Source organism: Hemitrygon akajei, unplaced genomic scaffold (assembly GCF_048418815.1).
Source record: "Hemitrygon akajei unplaced genomic scaffold, sHemAka1.3 Scf000045, whole genome shotgun sequence".
Classification (NCBI taxonomy): domain Eukaryota; kingdom Metazoa; phylum Chordata; class Chondrichthyes; order Myliobatiformes; family Dasyatidae; genus Hemitrygon; species Hemitrygon akajei.
This window is the reverse complement of record NW_027331931.1, coordinates 1,371,288-1,376,590: the sequence shown is the minus strand read 5'-3', so window position 1 is coordinate 1,376,590 and position 5,303 is coordinate 1,371,288.

Below are 5,303 nucleotides of genomic sequence, written 5' to 3'. Positions count from 1 at the left end.
GGTCGGGCACTGAGGAGTGCGGTAGAACAAAGGGAGCTGGGAATACAGGTCCATAATCTGTTGAAAGTGGCGTCACAGGTAGATAGTGTCGTAAAGAAAGCTTTGGGCACATTGGCCTTCATGTATCAAAGAGTTAAGTACAGGGGATGGGATGTCACGCTGAAGCAGTGTGATACATTTCTGAGGAAATTTACAAGGATGTTGCCGGGTCTGGAGTTCATGCTCTTCCATTGGTTAACAGTGTCTACTGTCGTGAGACTTCCTTCATCTTTCATCCTTGTGCTTTCATTTAATTTCAGTTTCGTGTACTTCTTATCAGAATAGTATATGTTCGTTGGAGTGGTTAATCATGTTTCCGTTAATGAAAATATATCCTTAGAAGTTTTATGTGACTGTTGTGTAAAGTATTTATGTCTTATTCTGTTCATCCTTCTTTCCTAGATGGAGTTAATGTAAATGGGTTCGAGTGTACATGCTGTTTTCTAAAATTCCTCATTTCAGTCCTTATTTTCCTATGTCAGATTTCCAGTTCGGTTTCAGACCGGGATATAATGTGATATGTGTGTTATACACGTTAACATGTATTACTTTGTTTTTCTCGGCTCAAGCTGTGTCGGTCCAGAGGTCCGGGCACACTCATTTCTCAATTGGTCAGAACTTTCCGACTATCCTAATGGTGGTTAGTATTGAGCTTTGATGGAGATTTACTGACATACTGCTGTGTAGGGATGGTGACGCGTGAGGAGGATGGGGGGATGGAGGAACTGAGGCGCGTGGACAGGGGACAGAAGAGGATGAGGGAGCTACACACACTCAGACAGGGGATTGGGAAGTTCCATTCTCTCTAGCCTACACTCAATAACCAGCGCATCACAAGGAAAGGGTTCTGAGGTTCCTCATTCTCGCTCCGTTCGCCATTTCCGCCTGTTCCCGAGCTGCGGTGCGAGTTTCTGCTACTCTGAATGAAACGTTCCACGCGTCGCTGTTCCGTCCACATTTCGTCTCCGATTGACACTGATCCTCACACTCTCTGTCATTCTCCTCCCATTCTCTGTCACTCTCCCTCTCTCTCCTTAACTATCACACATTTTTTACTATTACTCTCTGCCTTGTTCTCTCCCTGTCATTCATTTGACCTCTATGTCTCTCTCTCTGTCTGTCTCTCTCCCCCCCCCCCTCTCTCTCTCTCTCTCTCTCTCTCTCTCTCTCTCTCTCTCTCTCTCTCTCTCTCTCTCTCTCTCTGTCTCTCTCCCCCCCTCTCTCTCTCTCTCTCTCTCTCTCTCTCTCTCTCTCTCTCTCTCTCTCTCTCTCTCTCTCTCTCTCTCTCTCTCTCTCTCTCTCTCTCTCTCTCGACTTACTCTGTCCCTCTCGGGGTTGCTTTCTATCCCTTTTCCGAATTTGTTTGCATTTCTGGTTGTCCCTCTTTTTCTTTCTCACTGCCTCTAAATCTTTCTCTATCACAATCGTTCTCTCTCTCTCTCTCCTCTCACTTCCTCCCGTGGGAGAGTCTGAGGTTTGGGATTGAGAGAAAGGGACTGCGGGAACAGCGAGAATGGTGAGGGTGCGAGAATGAGAGAGAATGTGTGTGTGTGTGTGTGTGTGTGTGTGTGTGTGTGTGTGTGTGTGTGTGTGTGTGTGTGTGTGTGTGTGTGTGTGTGTGTGAGTGTGTGTGAGAGAGAGAGAGAGAGAGAGAGAGAGAGAGAGAGAGAGAGAGAGAGAGAGAGAGAGAGAAAGGAGAAAGGGGGGGGGAGAAAGAAATTTACCCCTCCACACATCACACAACTTCACCAAGTCGAGGTGATGTGGGTGGGGGGGGGGTAAGAAAGGGAGTCAGTAGAGCCAGCGACGGTAGAGAGACGAGAAAGAATGAGCTCTGGGGTAGAGAGTCTGTAGAGTGACAGAGAGTCTGAGACAGACAGGCGGGGTGAGGAGAGAGTGGAGAAGGACACTGGAGGAAGAAAACCCAGCTTAATTTCTATTATGGCTGTTATTTCATGTCGGTTTTCTGGTATGCATGCAAGAAAAGGAATCTCAGAGCTGTATCTACTTTCATAATAAACTTGTTGTTAACTTTGAAAGAGACTGTTGGAGAAAGGGAATCTGGGAGAGAGAGAGAATCTGGGAGGACGGAGACAGAACGACTGGGGAGGGAGGAGAGTAAGGCGAGGAGAAAGGCCAGTGAGGGAGAGGGAGAGACCAAGACGGGAGATAGACCAGGAGGAGAGGGAAATAAGTCGTAGATGAGAGAGCATCCTGGGTGGGGGAGTGATTCGAATGAAACCTGGGATATAGAGACGAGGCGAGGAGGCGTCGGGGATAGAGGGACTGGGAGCCTAGGGAGTAAAAGAGGGTAGGAAGAGACGGGCGGGAGCAAGAGAGCGGGGGGGTTCGTGGTGTAGACAGAGTGATGGGGACGGGGAGCCCGTTAGGAGTGCGGACGTTGGGAGAGGACGGCAAAGGGTGGGGTAGCTCAGGCGGGATTTTGTAGACGTGGAGGGGGTAACGGTGTCAACCTCTACGCCGAGCTACATTGCACTGCATGGTGCCCCCAGTTACGAGTCACCCTCTCCCATCCTCTCGATCCCGTCACTCCTGAAACACTCCGCTCTGTGTTCCCTCGCTCTCCCCGCCATCACTGCCCATCTCACTCTGGCTGGCGGCCTTTGTTTTTGATGAAATCGCTCTCCCAGCATCGTAGGCATAGTCACACATTTTTTCTACCTTCCACTCACTTCCCTCCTTGTTTATTCAATCTCAACTCCTCATCCCTCCTCTCCTTCCCCTCGGTGCCCGCTCTCACATCTCCCATTTAACCGTCTGCTGACAGCCATTTTGTGACTGTGAGACCCTCCCTCCCACTTCCTAGACCACTGTCACTTCCTCACACCCAACATCTTGTCACGCTCCTTCCCATCCCATCACTCGCAAAACCCTTCCCTCCGCCCCCACCACCCCCCCCCCCCGCTCTCCTCTCCCAGCCACCTCGATGTTGTGCATCTTATGCTGGCTGGCTGCCATTTTGCGATGCCAATTTTCGCCTCCCCTCAGCGTCTTCTCACTCTCTCTTACCCGGTGAGTCACTAGCCTACTTACCACATCCGTCCTGACACACTCCCCTCTCCGACCCTGTGAACTTTACTCCGCCATCCAGCACATCCTGGGTGGTGAACATTTTCTGCTGGCAAATTACGCTCCCCCACCCAATCTCTTCATCGCTGAATGAGTCGCTCCCCTTTCTCTCCGTTGAGACATTCAACTCTCCGTTCCATCAACCCTGAGCGCCTCTTGACCACTTGCTCCCCTTTCCCCCGTTCACGCCCCCTTTCTGGCAGCCCTTCTTACTTTTGTAAGAAATTGTCACCACCCATCCTCCGCTATTGAAAATGTCATTCCTCATCCTGTTCCTCTCCACCCTGTCCAATCAGACCTCTCCCTCCCGGTCAATTCCATCTTCTCCCTTCCCATCCCATTACATCCCCTCCCTCCATCTCCCATCACTTCCCGTCCCTACCCGTCCGATCCCTTCCCCTCCCTCCCCGTCCCATCACTCCCGCTCCCTTCCTGTCGTTTCACTCCTCTTCATCCCGTCTTTATCTTATCCATGTCGGCCACCAGTTTGTGACAGGAACATTCGCCCATCCCCTTTCCGTCCCCTGTTGAGTCAGTGACTTCGCCACGCTCACCGTCTCATCAGTCCACTCCTCGTCCCGTCACTCCTCTTCCTCCCAAACCACTCAGCCCTCCTCCCCAAAACCCACATGTATATGTGTATGTGTGAACATCTGAGATATATACATTAGTTTATTCAGTGACAACATCATTATAATTAAAGCATAAATACAATACCTAAGACGAAATAAAACACAAATTAAAATACTGTTATTACGATCAATAACACACTCGATCCCGGGATTGTATCCATGGGTACCGCATGCTCCTTCGCCATAGATTCTGTGTGTGACAGTGACCATTGTAAGTCAATGTCTCACTCCATCCCTGGCGGCCACATTAACCAAGGATTCGCCCATTTAAAATCAGCGCGTCCCTCCCTCTCTTGTGCTCACTTCTACCAAAGCCGTCACTCTCTTCCCAGCGGCCATTTCCAGTGAAGCATCGGCCATTTGAAGTCAACGTGTCCTTAACTCCTTCTCTGCCGCTCACTTTAACCAAGGCGTCGCTCCCTCCTTGGTCCCGTTTCAACTCGGCCGAACGGGGTCTCCTTCAGTCACCACATCTCTCCCTCCTTGGTCCCGTTTCAACCCGGTCGAACGGGGTCTCCTTCAGTCACCACATTGCTCCCTCCTTGGTCCCGTTTCAACCCGGCCGAACGGGGTCTCCTTCAGTCACCACATCTCTCCCTCCTTGGTCCCGTTTCAACCCGGTCGAACGGGGACTCCTTCAGTCACCACATCTCTCCCTTTTCCTCAACAACATTAACGATGGTGACGGCCATTCTCAATCGGAGTCTCACCCCCTCCCTTCCCGGCGCTCACTTTAAACAAGGTATCACTATCACGTAACTGCCCCGACACGACACCCGTGCGCGGTGACACTCCCGGTGTGGACAGAGATCAGGAACAGTGGCCGGCAAAATTCCCAGTTTGGGATATGGAGACCGGGAACCGTGCCCTGTATAACTTCCTGTTTGTTATGTGGACACCGGGAACCGAGCGCAATGAATCTCCCGGCGTGGGGACACGGAAACCGTAAACCTCTCTCACACGCACCCCACCCCCGCCATCTTCAGGAAGGCGTGTCGAAGGTTCTTCAGTCCGATCGTATCCACCGTCTCCGCCGGGAGATGAGCATCGTCAGTGTTACAAAGCCGTCAACATCCACACCACCCTCGGCTTTCCGTGTGACTAATAAACCCATCGGCGTTCTCGTTAAATTTCGTAAACCCCGCTCCGAGTTCTGTCAAATACAAAATTCAGGCGTCCCCGCCAATTTCCAGGAGACCGATCCGACATCCTCATCTCCGGATCCTTTGTGTCATCACTCCGAGTGTCGTGGAGAGAGGAGGATACAGACACCAGGAAACGTGTGCGGTAATATTCCCGGCGTCGATACAGAGACCCGACGCCGTGCGCGGTAAAACTCTCTGTGTGGAAACAGTGATCGGGAAGCGTGCCCGGCAAAATTCCCAGTTTGGGATATGGAGAGCGGGAACCGTTCCCTGTATAACTTCCTGTGTGTTATGTGGACACCGGGAACTGAGCGCAATGAATCTCCCGGAGTGGCGACACGGAAACCGTAAACGTCCCTCACACGCACCCCACCCCCGCATCTTCAGGAAGACGTGC